The 17773-nt window shown below is 40.0% G+C and overlaps 1 protein-coding gene across 1 annotated transcript in view; it reads right to left on the bottom strand.

Moving 5' to 3' along the window:
* znf644b (zinc finger protein 644b) overlaps nucleotides 1-17773 on the bottom strand; it is a 36077-nt gene that overhangs the window by 16997 nt on the left and 1307 nt on the right. The window lies entirely within an intron of this gene.

The following is a 17773-nucleotide window of genomic DNA, read 5'->3' as shown; positions in this document are numbered from 1 at the left end:
ATGAGTGCTGCTGGTGAAGCTGTGCTTCATTGAGGGAAACATGAATTCCAAAATGTACTGTGACATTCTGAAGCAGAACATGATGCCCTCCCTTCAGAAAATAGGCCGAACGGCATGATAACGACCCCAAACACACCGCCGAGATGACAATGAGGAAGCTGAAGGTGAAGGTGATGGAGTGGCCAAGTATGTCTCCAGACCTGAACCGTGTTGAGCAGCTGTGGGGCATCTTCAAGCAGAAAGTGGAGAAGTGCCACAATGTCTAAAAGCCAGCAGCTCCGTGATGTCATTATGGAGTGGAAGAGGATCCCAGCAACAACCTGTGCATCTCTGGTGAATTCCATGCCCAGGAGGATTAAGGCAGTGCTAGATAACACTGGTGCTCACACAAAATATTGACACTTTGGACACAGTTTTGATACATTCACTTTGGGTGTACTCACTTTTTTGCCAGCTATTTTGACAATATTGGCTGTATGTTGAGTTATTTTCAGAGGACAGTAAATATACTGCTATACAAGCAGCACATGGACTACTCTAAAATCTATCCAAGTTTCATGTCTATAGTATTTTCCCTTGAGAAGATGTATGCTCAAATGTGAGGGTTTAACTCACTTGTGTTACTATGTAGGCCACTTTTTACTGGAAACATAAGACATTTGGCATTATTAGGACCCACAAATACGACAATCCCCATTGGATTATCATACATTGTATTCAACACTATAGTACTGGCACCAAAAACACCCAAAATTATTTCTCACAGAGTTATTTTCATTTTGGGTGAACTATACAAAATACATATTGTCACTATCCACGATACATTTCTTGTATATACTGTGATACAATATTGTTACAATCCTACTAGCTGGCTCTATCAGTATTTCCTACTGGTCACTACCCCTAATGACCAACAGATGGCTCTGGCCATTGGTGCAGACATTTCTATAACATTAGTCAACATATTTCTAAAACCGAGATAACATGAAATATATGTAGACTATATTTAAAAAGAGACAAATAAATTAAGAAAAAAAGAAAGAGAAAAAAAGTAGAGGGGAAAACACTAAAAATATATATATATTTAAAAAAAGGTTGTGTTTATGTGTTTGAGGAAAAAAATAAAAGACTTTTCCTTTCAAGCATGATATACAGTATTTCAAAATTTGTATATATGTGTGTGTGTGTGTATATATATATATATATATATATATATATATATATAACAATAGGAATTTCTGCTTTTACGGTCTTATACTCAACATTTGGTTGTACAAATTAAGTTTTAGAACCTGCTTGTGATCTACACATCAATAAGCAGAATATCACCCATATGTGATGACTGCACAGGAAAACCATTCACACACACACTCTCATCTAGTCTCTTAATACCACATGTAATTCAGTGATCTCTTCCTGACAGAAATGCTCTATAATCACACATCACCCTGCAACCTCTTTTCAAAGCTCTAAAATATCACATCCAACTCCAGGAATAATTGGAAAATTTAATGAGATTGGTGAACCACAACCTTGAAGGATTTCGCAAGAAAAAAGGTTTGGGGGGCTTGACAGTTAATTCTCAGGCAAACTTTTGCCTTTACCCTTTCAATCAATAGAAACAGTGGATTTAATTTTGGTTAATTGGTGCTCAGTAAGAGACACCCTTCAGCGTCGATAGAACATTCTTACGGCCTTGGTCCTATTGATTCTGGAATCTCTTGTAGGCGCTTACAAACACGTCTATTCTGACGGACTGTGTTCCTCTGCGGTAATTTTTTTTTTTTTATACGAGAACTTGCGAAGTTGTGATAGACACAATTTCACTCAAGCATGCTCAATTTACCTATTATAATGCTGTACAAAAAACAAACAAAAAAAAAAACAAAAAAACAAGCAACACTGTAATTTTCCATGTATTTTTCAGCTGTTCATAAGACTAAGTATAAGCACTGTCAAATTTTTACCAACATTTAATACTGATAGAACTAGGATTATTTAAAACATGGCAGAGCAGTAACTAATCTTCAGAAAGACGCATTCACATGTTTAACTGTAACCAAATGTAGCACCCCACAGAGCATTAGTGATCAAATCCTGGCCCCTAGTGGTGAAGTCATCAGTGTGAGATCAGGAGCCTGAGGCAGATGCAGTCTGTAGCATTTGGTGAGCAAAAAGATTTTGCATGTGTAACTTCCCTCATAAAGTCTTTAATAGGAAGAGGTGTTCTCATTTGCTTATCCTGGGTGTGGATAACTGACTGCTGGGACACCCATGCCATAACTGTTTTAAAGTTGTGAGAATTGCGCTAAGAGAGAGGCAAGCTCTCAACTTGGAATGAGACTAACCGGTGACAATCGCATCTGTCAAATAATTTTGGCACACATCCCAAGACAAACTTCAGAGACAAAGCTATCTTTTGAATGCAGAACGCAGACAGGTTAACATTTTTCGCACTATCATCTCGATTCTGTTGGATCATTGTCCAATTACACAAAATTATTTTGGCAGTTTTGCTCACACAACATTATACCCAGATTCCCCTTTTTTCGGCCTTTTTCTGGAGGGCTGCTAGAGGTAGATGAAGGTTGCCAGGTTTACAGGCTGACGGGAAGTATGCCTCTGACAAGCGTAACTGACAGCTCTGATTTAATTTGACTGGTGATCACACCCAGCTATAGTATCAGAGCAGTTCACACATCTGTGCCTCAGCTCAAGGTGTTGAGACATGCCACCAAATATCTGGAACATTACACACACCCCTGGTGCTGTGTACAGACAGCCAGAGCGCTGTCACTCCAGCTTTCCAGCAACATTAGGGAAGACACAAATCTTACATTCACTGTTTCCATCCTAATTCTGTCAGTATTTAGGATGAAGTATTCATCTTTTTTTAATGGCATTTCAAACGAAATTCATCATTGCAATTAACTTTAATACAGAGGAAAACTTAAAATACACTAAATGATTATGTAAATAAATTAATTCACAGAGTATCTCACAAAAGTGAATACCCCGCACATTTAAGCAAACATTTTTTGTGTATCTTTTTAAGGGACAATACTATAGAAATGGAACTTGGATATATCTAAGAGTAGTCAATGTGCTGCTTTTATAGCAGTATATATTTACTGTCCTCTGAAAATAACTCAACATATAGCCATTATTGTCAAAATATCTGGCAACAAAAGTGAGTACACCCTAAGTGATAATAGCTGTACGTCGTCTAACCCTCAGGTGCTCTTCGGTCATTTCTTGACCGCAAAATTTTCTGTTTTGAAATTTTAAAAATCACAGCTTCATCGGAATGTTACGAAACTTGGTAAATTTTATGGCATTGGGTATGTGAACACACAAAAAATTTGAGGTCATGATCCGAGCAGGCTAAGTGGTCGTAAAAAAAAATAGTCACACTTGTGCTCTTCGGTCAAAAATGACCGACCATAGGAAATGAATGGGAAATTGACAAAAACACAAAAACTTTGAGAATTTTTGTGTGTACAATCTACAAATTGGCCACGATGCAGAAAAAAAGTGCTCAGCTTTGTAGGAGTGAAACTCTAAAACATCAAGAGTGCAAAACAGACATACCCACCCCTACACACACACACACACACACACACACACACACACACTTTTATACACTTACACACCAATAAATTTTGATTACAAAAAGTATGTTTTGAATTTTTAAAAATCACAGCTTCATCGCAATGTTACGAAACTTGGTGACTTTCATGGCATTATGTATGTGAACAGACAAAAAAATGAGGTCATGATCTGAGCATGCTAAGTGGTCTTAAAAAAATAGTCACACTTGTGGTCTTTGGTCAAAAATGACCCCCATAAGAAATGAATGGGAAATTGTAAAAAAAAAAAAAAAAGAAAAAAAAAATGTGAATTTTTGTTTTTTGTCAAATTTTTTAATAAGAAATAGTTTTTGAGATTGTTTCAACTATATATTCAAATCAACCAACAACAACAAAAAAAATGTGTTCATAAACAGCTGGGGAATTCACATGCCTCTCCATAGAGAGCTGTACATGCAATCTAGTGGTTACACCATGTTTCTACGCCTTTTCTCTATACTGTAACCAGATGGTGCTAATTTTCTTAAAAAAATATTTGTTTTTTTTCTGAAGGCCTAGACTCTATATTAAACTAAAATACTGCGTTAATATTTTTTTTTTGAAAAAAATAATATATATATATAGAAAAATATATATATTTTTCCATGGCAAAAATAAAACATAAATATTGCATAAATATTAATAAATTCAATTAAACTGTCTCAAAATACTAAATGAAAAAGAATGAATATTATAGAACAAAAATAAATTGCATTGGTTTTACTGGGATGGAGAAAGTTTCATTTTTAGGTGTCCGGTCACTTTTGACCGGGAAGATAACAAGTGTGACTCCGAAACGAAGAGCACCTGAGGGTTAACCATGCAAAGCCACATGTCCTATTCATCATTGTCATGTTTTTGTCTGCTTGACAGGACCATACAAACTCTCTAAGGATTTGAGAATTAGAATTGTTGCTCTCCACAAAGTTGACATAGACTATAAGAAGATTGGTAACACCCTGAAACTGAGTTACAGTACAGGGGCCAGGGTCATAAAGAGGTTTTCCAAGACGGAACAGGCCTTGCAAGGGTCAATCAAAGAAGTGGAGTCCTTGTGCTGTGCGTCAGGTGCAGAAGCTGGCTTCGAAAATCAGACGCACGAGTGCTGCCTGCATTGCTTTAGAGGTTGCAGAAGCAGAAGGTCAGCTTGTCAGTGCTCAGACCATACGCTACACACTGCAACAAGTCGGTTTGCATGGCCGTCATCTCAGAAGGAAGCCTCTTCTGAAGCTGGCTCACAAGAAAGCCTGCAAACAGTTTGCTGAAAGCAACATGTCCAAGAGCACGAATTACTGGAACCATGTCCTGTGGTCTGATGAGAGTAAGATAAACTTGTTTGGCTCAGATGGTGTCCAGCATGTGTGGCGATGCCTTGGTGAAGAGTACCAGGAACATTGTGTCTTGCTTACAGTCAAGCTCCCTGTAAACCCACCTGCAACATGAACTTATTGACACACAGACAATTATTATTATAAGTATTATACAGTACATGTCATATTAAAATGTTAAGAAGATTACGTGTGAGAACACACAAGAGTCAACATTACTAAAGCATGAGCCGTTAAAAAATAAGCTACAACAGCTAACAACAGTGGTATAAGTAGATATTTGATCGTATTATTATTACAATTTAAATAACTTCTATCTATCTGTCTGTCTATCAATCAATCAATCTATCTATCTATCTATCTATCTATCTATCTATCTATCTATCTATCTATCTATCTATCTATCTATCTATCTATCTATCTATCTATCTATCTATCGTATCTATCTATCGTATCTATAGTATCTATCTATCAGATCACCAAAACTCAGCCCCTTAATCCTTAAGGTCAACATCTAATTAGTAGTAGAGCACATTACATAATGACTCTTGGTGACTGTAATGAAAGGTCATGCTGGAGGTTAAATGATATGGAATGAGCAGCTAATAGTCATAGCATTACATAAATAGGCCCCTCTCTCTCCCTCTCCCTCTCTCTCCCTCTCTCTCCCTCTCTCTCTCTCTCTCTCTCTCTCTCTCTCTCTCTCTCTCTCTCTCTCTCTCTCTTTCTTGGCCTCTTCCACTAATAGATTTATGCAGGTCTCCATGTTCTGGCTAGAACAACAGCTTACTGAAATATCTCTCCGGCCCAGCTGCAGTAGTGCTGGCTTGCTAATTCAGGCCAGTGTACTTCCATTAAAACATTCCCCTGTGTCCTCATTTAGAACACTGTGAACTGGGAGCCAAGCAAAAACAGGGAAGATGGGACCGATATTTTGCATTCTGCACATTCCACAAATGCGTCTCAGTGCAAATATTTGACCTTGCTGAGTGACACATAATCACTTTGTGTGAAATGAAGTATTTAATTTACTTCATGTTATGTAATCTATCTTTACAGGATTTAATTATGAATTTGTGTGAGAGTGGGCTGCAGATTGCATCAGCCTAAGCCCTGCTCCTGGTCTTGACCTTCTTCAATTAGCTTTGGTAATCAAATCTTTTTCCTCTTAAATCTCTGTTAAGACTGTTGTTTACATTATATTAAGGTTACTACTATTAAATACGGATAGGACTAGGACTCTGTCATGAACTTTAAATTAAAGCTGCAATACCTAAGATTTAGATGCCGCTAGAGGGCGCTACATTCAAAACAACAACAACGGCTTTGCTTGATGACGACGTGGAGGAACGCGGGATGATGGGAACTGTTGTTTTCAACTCCACCGTGGATAAATCAGTCAGACGGGAATCGAAAATTAGTTGTCATGGATGAGGTAAAGTTTGATTTCTATAAACGTTGCGTTTAATGACATGCTTGTTTTTCATTAAACTGAAATAACCGCAAGAAAACTCAGGTTTAAAAGTAAATTAGTTACTGTACAAGTCACTGGACGAAGCTATGGTGGAGAGGGTTTGAAGGGGCAGGTCTCTTGCAAGGCGTTGACGTGGCTGGTCCTCCTTGGTAACTTTATAAAAATAAAAAATCAATTGAATGTACATTTGACACATCTTTTCATGTCGTGTAAGTATTCAACCACAGCTACAGTTTCACAAAATTAACGTTAAAGGGGTCGCACACCGGACGAGAAGCTGCAGCGCCGCGTCTCGCCACATCTTTAAAATTCGAAAACATTATTATCTATAAGTGTAACGTTACACATGCCGGCAGCGCCATTCGGCATCTGTCCGCGGCGCCCAGCAACAACGCCTCAGGGCCGTGTTCAAAATCCTGCTGCGCCACAGAGCGCCATTTACATAGTTTTACATAAAATTTTAATTATTTTTGTCTCAAATCGTTGCTAATGGATCCTGACTTCGCCCTATGCTGCAATATGCATTTAGTTTGCAGTCATTTGCAGAAATCACCTGCTTGAATGACAATTGCTGATGTTATTATTAGATTTTTCAGGTGAGATTCTCAATTCATTCAGTGAACGGATGCTCGGAGGTAAAGTTTTCAGAATGCAAACTCAGCAACGATTGTATTTAATCGTACAGTACAATCATAACATAGAACAGACATTATCTTCATTTTCTGTCATTAAACATAACAATATTGCTGGCCATACACTGATGAGAAAGTGCGCGTCCGGTGTTCGATACTGTGGAGTTGTCCCAAACGTGGCGTGGCGCTTCTCGTCCGGTGTGCGACCCTCTTTACAGCCAACAGTTCACATTCCGAGAATAAATAAAAGGAATAATTGTGCTCCATTCCATAACAAATGCGCGAAACAAGCTGACGTTTGTTGCTTGATAGACGCTAACGCACAACTACAACTACCGCATTTGTCCAGGACTACACGTAGTACGAGCGGAAACCGAGGTAAGCGGATATGACGCGATTGACTGGCGACTCCCAGCTCACCCCTGCTCATACGCCCCGTTTCCTTGGTTAAAATCTCAATTGTCTCGCGATTTAAACATTGTTTGAAACATTTGGAATATTGTGAGTTATCATCATAACTAAATATATAACACTAGCCTTGTGATTTTGGGATATTTGAATGCAAAAATCTTAGGTATTCCACCTTTAACTGTAAGTTTTTCTCAGGTCAAAAAAAGCAACAGGGCTTTCAGGGGTATTAGTGTGCATTATAATATTTTATAGATCTCTGGTATTCCTGATACTGGTTGGTCAATCTCAAGATTCAGTATAGTGAAATATTTCCAAGGGATTGCTGTTTTAGCAATAGCATCAATTTACAATTGATCGCTCATCTAGGAATAGATTGCTCATCCAGACACCCACCGACTCTACAAGTAAATTAAAACCAAAACTTAAATCAATATTTAAGTAGCTGTATATTAAATATATTAATTTAGAATAATCTCTTTACTTGATAAATATATTAATTTATCAAGTAAAGAGATTATTCTAATGGGGAAATGACCATTAAATCTGCTTAAGTCTGAGAAACAAAAATTGTAATGGTGCTTCATCTTATAATGATACTAACTAAAACATCTTCCATCCGCTTTATTTGTAAACACCAATAAAAAAAAAATAATAAAAAAAGTAATTATCCTTATGTTTCCTGGGCCCCTTTATCCAGTGTCTATGGTAACAAAGCATTAGTATATGTGTAAAAAATAGCTTAATTGTGAACAAATGCTTAGATAATTTATAACGAGAAAACAAAGAGTTGCAAAGAACTAATTGTCAATAATAAGGGTATTTAGATCTTATTTAAAAAACTAGAAGAAAATGAAGCAACTCAATACAAGGGTCAGTCACAACATTTGCAATAACAGTCCACCGAAATACCAACAAAGCAACAACCTAGGTCATACATCAAAGCACTTCAAAGTCTAGTTTTAGTCCTCTACTCTAATTGGTCAAGCTGAATTCAAAGTGTGCTGATATTTACAGAAGTTGGAGAGTGAAACTGAAACACTGTTTCAGACGCTAACTCCGACTCAGTCATGCGGATGAATCACAGCCATGCTGATGATATACGGTCCAATAGCACTCTTTAGCATCATATTCAGTTTATTTATTTTTATTAAATAAATAATCAAAGGTGAAATTGTATATTTAGGTAGAAAGTCTCTGAGTTAAAGGTGACAAGTCATACAGCTTTATGGCTTGCAAGTCTAGAATTGTGAGTAACTGACTAGAGAGCAATTGACAACACAGAAACTGTCACGTAACACACACAAGGAACAGAAAATCCAGTTGCAGTAGTTTAATTAAAAGGGCAATCCATCATAGTCCTCCAGGAAAGGTTCAAAGTCCATGTAATCAATCCAAATACAAATAAACAAACAAAATAAGAAACCAGCACTCACAAGGAACACAGAACTCCAAAGTGTGGTTACCATATACAACGACTTCGTACACATACTGACACAGTAACACAGTCTCATCCCAAGACATCATACAACTGACGCTTTTGACCATACGTCAACATCCACCGTTTTAGGGTACGTTTAAACTGACGTTTAAGGGTACCCTAAAACGGCAGATGTTGATGTATGGTCAAAAGCGTCAGTTGTATGATGTCTTGGGATGAGAATGTGCTAGAGGGAATATATACAAGAGGTGTTTCTCAATGTCAAGGATACTTCCTTGGCAGGACGGGTCCTTCCAAGTCATTTCCTTCAGAGGCTAGGCAAGGGTCCTCTTTAGCATTCGGAGAACACGTAAATGGAACAGGCTAGCAAGTGCACATCATTGCGTCATTACATCAGTGAAAGGTCCGCTTCGGCGCTGCAAAAATCATAGTGCTGGTGTACTGCACTGTTTGTTGACAGTCCTTATTTTGTCTTGTCAGTCCTCATAGAAATAAATAAATAAATAAAGTATAAGGGATAATGTATAACCAGGCGGTTGTGAATACAACCCCGCAAACTCTAAAGCAGAGGGGTCTTGATTGAATCAGCCTGAAGGGGTTGTACGAACCAAACGGCTACCTACCAAATAAATCAATAATTTGACACAAAATATTTATTTAAAAAGGAGTTTATTCATTCAAAAACGATTATATTACCGGAGTGAACAGAACTAGCACTACGTCCATAGCAACATGATCTAGCTGTTAAAACACATGCAATGGTAAAATATGTGACCAACAAAAAAGGCTATAACGTTATATGAAGTAAAAATTAAAAAGTTAATCACCAGTAAAAGGGAACAGCTTTAAATCCCCTCAGCAAATTTGAGCCGATATGTCTAGTTTAACAAACACTAAATAAATGGCTAAACTGAAATTATACTTGCTTACATTTGAAAGCATATTGCCGTTATCACTCTGACTCCGCTAACGGTCGACATTTTTTTTATTTTTTGAACAAGATAGCAAAGCTGTGCATAGGATTGTGGGTGATTTAAGAGCGCGAAGGCTACACATATGCATCCTTTCCTGTGTATGGGATATTTTCCGAACGAAGGACTCAGTCCTTGGTTGAAATTCTGAGGATCCTCGACATTGGAACAGTCCTTCGACGGACGTCGATGACGTAGCATCCTCGAAATTCCGGCTTCCGAGGATCCTTCCTTGACATTGAGAAACGCCTATAGATTTAACAAGACTAACAATGAACAGCTGGGAACAATGATTATGGGGAACAGCTGAGTCCAATGAACTGATGAGTGACAGTGACGGACAGAATGCTGGGAAATGCAGTCAAAAGTGATAGACACCGTGATAACGAGGACCTCTAGTGACAACCCAGAGAATCACAACCAGACACTATGACATAACCCCCCACCAACCTCTACGAAGCGGCTACCAGACGCTCCACGACAACAACTACAACACAACACAAGAGTTCAGGAGGGAGGTGGAATGGTGGAGGATCAGGGAAAGGGATGGTGGGCCAGGTCCATGAAGGGAAATAGGAACAGGAGGTGATGGTTTAGCCGGGGACCAGGACAAAACGCGTCTATCAGGCGGCCAGGGTGAAACAGAGCCCAGGGCGAAACAGAGAATCCTTCGGGCGGCCAGGGCGTTCTGCCTCCGGCTCTGGAACAGGCACTGGCTCTGGTTCTGGCTCTGGAACAGGCACTGGATCTGCCTCTGGCTCTGAAACAGGCACTGGCTCTGCCTCCGGCTCTGGAACAGGCACTGGCTCTGCCTCCGGCTCTGGAACAGCAGGCACTGGCACCGGCTCAGGAACAGAAGACACCGGCTCAGGAACAGCAGACACCAGCTCAGGAACAGCAGACACCGGCTCAGGAACAGCAGACACCGGCTCAGGAACAGCAGACACCAGCTCAGGAACAGCGACTAAAACAGTCATGGCCACAAGGACAGACAAAAACACAGAAACAGGTGCTAACTCCGACTCTGGAACGGGCACTGGCTCTTCCTCCGGCTCTGGAGCAGGCACTGGCTCTGAAACCGGCTCAGGAACAGCAGACACCGGCTCAGGAACAGCCACTAAAACAGTCACGTCCACAAAGACAGACAAAAACACAGAAACAGACGCTAACTCCGACTCTGGAACGGGCACTGGCTCTCCCCCTGGCTCTGGAACAGGCACTGGCTCTGCCTCTGCCTCCGGCTCTGGAACAGCAAGCACTGGCTCTGCCTCTAGCTCTGGAACAGCAAGAACTGGCTCTGCCTCCAGCTCTGGAACAGCAAGAACTGGCTCTGCCTCCAGCTCTGGAACAGCAAGCACTGGCTCTGCCTCCAGCTCTGGAACAGCAAGAACTGGCTCTGCCTCCGGCTCTGGAACAGGCACTGGCTCTGCCTCTGGCTCTGGAACAGCAGGCGCTGGCTATGCCTCCGTCTCTGGAAAAGCAGGCACTGGCTCTGCATCCGGCTCTGGAACAGCAAGCACTGGCTCTGCCTCCGGCTCTGGAACAGCAAGCACTGGCTCTGCCTCCGGCTCTGGAACAGCAGGCACTGGCTCTCCCTCCGGCTCTGGAACAGCAGACACTGGCTGCCTCTGGCTCTGGAACAGCAGGCACTCTGACTGGCTCTGGAACAGCAGGCACTGGCTCCGGCTCTGGAACAGCAGGCACTGGCTCCGGCTCTGGAACAGCAGGCACTGGCATCGGCTCAGGAACAGCAGACACCGGCTCAGGAACGGCCACTAGGGTTGTGCCGATAGACGATATTATCGTGTATCGACGATAGTCTGACATATCGCCGATGGCAGATGCCTTTGACGATATCAATACGATAATTGGCTCGTTTTACCATAATGTATTAAATTATTATTATTAGGCCTATTATTATTATTATAAAACTAGAATTGTTATTAAATGAATATTAGGAACTACAATTAATTTGCCTTGCCTAAATTTACAACGACATCACATCACCTCATAACAATTGCAACAACACACGCACTAATGAGGACTCCTCTAAGAGAATGTTTTTAAAACAGACTAAAAAACATCCCACATCAAAATTCAATCGCAAGGTGATCCATTCACAAATTATCAAGTGTGCTCGTTTTAACAGACGCAAAATTCAATTTCCTACAGATCCAAGATGAAAACGGCATCGTTGTTCGTCAGTATTTGTTTCTGTAACACATTAACAAAACGTTTAATGACACTAACACTAAAACAATACAATTACTAAATAGTATTAATAATAACATCACTAAAATATTATTATAGTTACCGTTATCATCGTCGTCTCTGAGGGAACGCGGCGTTAATGCAGATGCCGAAAGCAGTCCGTTTTTACTTTCACTTTCAGAGATTGAGCGCGTTTACATGCGACGACGTTCTTAACATGATTATGTTGAATAAACTTGACAATGCATGTGGTCATGTAAATGTTTCTTTTATCAGAGTCAAGTCATAAGTATAAGTATAAACCGATCGACTCAGCTAGACGTTTGGCCCTTGCTCTTGTTTCTATCGGCATTTAAAACACATTAACCCGCGTACTTCGTGCTTACTGAAGTGCGCATGTGAAGTGCGCAGAGAGCGCACTGGTAGGGGGGCACATATCGCAAACTCTGACTCTTTCTGACCCAAGAAATTATTAAAACGTGTTTTCATCTCGTGCAGAAATAGACCAAAATGCTGCATGTAATGGCATGAGAATAGGCTAATGTGTCCGTAAATTTCCCGTTGAAAAACAAAAGGATTAGAATCTCTTTTTTTTACTTCACCAGGAAATAACCTGATCCTATTAATAAACACTCCACCTTTGCTAGCAAAATAGAAAAAAAGATTCTCGTATATAAAACGAAGTAGGCTAATAAAACAAGCAAATTAATGAGTAGGCTAAATAATCAAGTTAATAATCAAATAAGTTAGCCCCGCCCCATCACGATAATATCGTGTATCGCCGATCTCACAGGCTGACGATAGGACGATATGAAAATGGAGCATATCGCCCAACACTAACGGCCACTAAAACAGTAATGGCCACAAGGACAAACAAAAACACAGAAACAGACGCTAACTCCGACTCAGGAACAGACACTGGCTCCAGCTCTGGAACAGGCACTGGCTCCGGCTCTGGAACAGGAACTGGTTCGGAACAGTCACTGCCTCTGACTCTGGAACAGGCACTGGCTCCAGCTCCGGCTCAGAAACCGACACTGGCTCCGGCTCTGGAACAGGCACTGGTTCCGGCCCCGCTCTGGAACAGACACTGGCTCCGGCTCAGGAATAGCGAACACAGGCATGTCCGGGATCCAAGCCAAATGCTCCAAATAGTCACTCAGTATACCCCTATCACTGAAGTTGTGATAGTCTTTTCCTTCCCCACTGTGACATATACTATACTGAATCAAGATTTGGGACGTCTGCCTTTACATGCACGTGAAATTTAATAACATCAATTTCATATTCTGTAGGGTTTAATATGGAGTTGACCAACCCTTTAAACTATAACAGATTCACCTCTTCTGGTAAGGCTTAACATAAGTTTAGGAGTGTGTTTATGGAAATTCTATTCTTATTTTTCTAGAAGAACATTTGTGAGGTCAGAAACTGATGTTGGATGAGAAGATCTGGCTTGCAGTCTCCACTCTAATTCATACCAAAGGTGTTCTATCAGGTCAAGGTCATGACTTTGTGCAAGGCCAGTCATGTTCCTCCACACCAAACTCGCTCATCCATGTCTTTATGGACCTTCCTTAAAGCACTGGTGCACAGTCATGTTGGAACAAGAAGGAGGCATCCCCAAACTGTTCCCACAAAGTTGGGAGCATGAAATTGTCCAAAATGTCTTGGTGTGCTGAAGCATTAAACAGCCCCTATCATAGCATTTGAAATGTTCCTATTTTTGTTTTAGGATTTCTCAAAAACCGTTTGACATGCATGCAAGGATAAAAAAACACTTTATTTGTCTTATAATATGCATTTATTTTTAACTGATTTGCTCACCGACTCCCAAATGATTCGTACAACGACTCATTTTTTCCAAACCACTCCTTAATCGGCGGTGATTGGTCAGATGATGTTTGTTAGCATAACGCATAAACATATTGATAAAGCACTGCAGTACTACAAGACGCTCTATTCTTTATGACAACTCCAATAACAGCGACAAACATTTCACATATTTAAAAAAAAATGACATTGGAGACCTAGAAGCTGCGCTGAGCGTAACTTACACACACACACACACACACACACACACATACTTATTGTGCCTTCTCTCCTCGCCCCCCAACGCTACAAAACCATTCAAAACTCATTTATTAATAACACAATTATTAATAATACTTACAGGTTTTGATTCGGAGGAGGAAGCTGATCTATATACACTGGGTAAGTAAGTTACTGAGCCCTCCTTCAGGAACAACCACTTGCGAATCCACATTTGAATTCATTTCTGTTTTTGAACGATTCGTCATTAAAATGAGAACACAATCGGGCTATACTGTTGTGGTATCATTGCAAATATGAACTCTAACCACCGATTCTTCACATGCTCGTCCCTGGTAAATGAAAACAAAGTGGCTGAACTATCTTTGCATTGTAGAACACAGCGTCTTCTCGACATGATGCTATGATGAAGTATTTGAATGTGTAGACTTCAAGTTTACACTTTCGTCTGTGCAGGCAGTAATTGGGCGCGGCCAATGACCTCTCTACGTCACGATGTAACAGCTACTGACTCGTTTCGAAAACAATTAATTTCATAGACTCAGAGTCGACTCTCACTTTTGAAAGACAATAACTTTATATATGGTGCACTTTCAGATATAAATCTCTGCAGGATGTTTTCATTTCCTTAGATCTATATTCCACACCATATGAACAGTCATTTTCAAAAATCCATGATAGGGGCTCTTTAAAGCCCTTTTTCCACCAAAGCATTTTGAGAGCCGGTTCGGAGCCGGTGCCTGCGCGCGAACCAGTTTTTTGTGTTTCGACAGCCAAAGAACCGGTTCTCGGCCAGGAGAAAGGGGTTTCAAAGCGGCACTCTTGAGCGGCACTCTTGGGCGCTCTAGTCTGTGGAAAAACAAATAGGTTCTGAAGCGGTTCGCAAGTTGAATCAACTCCGAACTAACTTTGAACCAGCACCAGTTCCGAACCAGTTCTTTTTTTGGTGGAAAAGGGGTATAAGAGTTCTTTTCACTGGAACTAAGGGGCCACGCCCAACCCCTGAAAAACAACCCCACACCATAATCCCCCTTCACCAAACTTTACACTTGGCACAATGCAGTCAGGCAAGTACCGTTCTCCTGGCAACCACCAAACCCAGACTCGTCCATCGGATTGCCAGACAGAGAACCGTGATTCTGATTAGTCACTCCAGAGAACACATCTCCACAGCTCAGTCCAGTGGCGGTGTGCTTTACACAAGGGGGTAATCCACCAGCCGGAAACTGTCTCCCCGGTGGCCGCCAATGGCTAACAAGCCTTCATGTGTTGTTAGCATTCTATTTACTCCCATTCATTTTGGCATCACTTTGACAGCGAATAACTTTACATCTGAGGCGTTTAAAGACTCAATTTGTCCATTCTTTATTTCTAGAGAAACATGACAATGTATAAAAGGCTCCATTACCTTGTATCTTACGTTATGGCACTGTAAAAGCAGTTTTTGTAAAAATAGGCTAATGATTGTGTCATTACACTCGACTCTCTGTTGCACAGTAGAGAAAATTACCGTATAGACAGGAGGAGAAGCTTGCCTGCAATCGGGGGGACGTGGAGGCATAAAGTCAAGGGAGAAGACCAAAGAGAGTTATAAAGTTGCTCCTGCTGCTATAGCTAATGGACAGCTAATACTCACGATCTCCGACTCTGCGAGATTCGGAAGGAAATGATTCAGATTCCTCTTGGCACAGCTACTAGAACATGTACAACCGTGAGACAGGTTGCTGACGGCACATCTATGTCGTCAAGCTCAGTTTGAGCCTGCGCAGTGCGCTTGGCAAGCAGGAAGTGAGTGCTTCTAATTGACTTCACTTTTCTCTGTTGAAGTCTATGGGGTCGCTGTGTCCATTTCTTTTACTGTCTATGGCTTTACACCTTGAATGCTGGTGCACGGCCAATCCCATTCCATGAAGCTCTCTACGCAATGTTCTTGAGCTGATCTGAAAGCCACTCGAAGTTTGAAGATCTATAGATTTTGACACTGCAGAAAGTTGCATGTGTTGACCCGGGTCTGTGATTTTACTACTACTACGTGAGTTGTTGTTGTTCCCAATTGCTTCCACTTTGTCATTATAATCACTAACAGTTGACCATGGAATATTTAGTAGTGAGTAAATTTCATGAATGGACATGCACAGGTGGCAATCTATCACAGTGCCTGTCACGATATTTCACCAATGTTTGTAGAAGCAGTCAGCATGCCTAGGTGCTTGATTTTATACAACTGTGGCCATTGAAAAATGGATTGGATCTTTTGAATCTTCAAAATGAACAAATCTTTTTTTCCAAATAATTTTGTTCATTTTGTTCATTTTAGCAGAATAAAAGTTTAATTTTACGTTAGACAAATTCTACTTGCGATGTTGATCACATTTCGACAATGTTGGGGAAAGTTACTTAAGTAATGTATTGTAATGTGTTACAATATTGCGTTACTGCCTAAAAAAGTAACAACTTGCTTTAGTAACTTTTAATGGAATGCAATGCATTGCACTACTTTTGCATTACTTTTTCTCACCTGGGTGAGCTTGCTTTTTAGTTTTTTTCTTTTTTTAATAACAGCAAAACCTTTTTTCCATTTTTTGTCAAATGTAAAGACATATTCACATCAAAAGTGAAATGATTAAGCCTCAGGCTGAAAGAAATGTAAAATCATGCCTGTATAGTAGAGGTTGCAGTTAAAAAAAATTGCTTTGTTCTGTCATTCTGGATTGCAGAAGAAGGATGCAGGAGAAGAAAGTTCAACAAGCTTACTTCAGCATTAAAATGTTTAAAAAATGAAACTCAAATGTGATTTTTAGCCTATGTAAAGTAATTTTTGCTTATTAGTGGTTGAAGTGGATCATCGAAGATCAGCAGCAAATATACTAATAAAGTGAGAATAAATAGCCTATAAAGTATATTTGTGTAATTTAATATATTGAATTATTACTGGTTTGCGTAATATTCTAGGATTACATTTCATTGTTTTTATAATTTGAGTAAAGCTGAATCTGTGAGATAAATGTAAATGCATGCTCACATTTATTCTAAAACTACAATAACGATCCTGTTGACATCCGTTGTTTTGTCACATCACATCCACGATCCAGAGCTTTGCAGCCTGTAGGCTACCAGAAACACAATTGCTTACTTCACCTCTCTATTCTTCGTGTTCGAGATTTTGTCTCTTTTGTCACGTAACTGTTATGCTTTATCAAAGTGTTTTTTTTTTTTGTTTTTTTTTTCACATCATACGGATAAAGTTTAAAGGATTACAAATTCTTTATTACCACATTCAATGGTATGGAAAAGAACCGCCATGACAGTAATTTAAAAATATATATAAATTGTAAGAAATCAAAAGTAAAAAAAAAAAAAAAAAGGAAAAAATTGGGACCAGAAACACATCACATAACTTTGCGAGTTGAAAAAATAATGAATTCTGTATCCAATACGCCGACACGTGACAAAAGAACAAACGACTAAGAGTCAGCTCCTAAGACCAGATCCTGAAGAGGTTAATAATCATTGATCTTTCTGGCATAGCCTCTATGGGGCTGTCACGGTATGAAGGAACGACTCGGACCCAAACCCAAAGACTTGGAACTAATCATTTATGTTTCCTGTACAGAACCTATAGGGTGT

The sequence above is a fragment of the Pimephales promelas genome, chromosome 8, assembly GCF_988280905.1.
Source record: "Pimephales promelas chromosome 8, fPimPro1.hap1.1, whole genome shotgun sequence".
NCBI classification, from domain to species: Eukaryota; Metazoa; Chordata; class Actinopteri; order Cypriniformes; family Leuciscidae; genus Pimephales; species Pimephales promelas.
The sequence above is the reverse complement of the archived record's forward strand: the minus strand, read 5'-3'. Positions and strand labels throughout refer to the sequence as shown.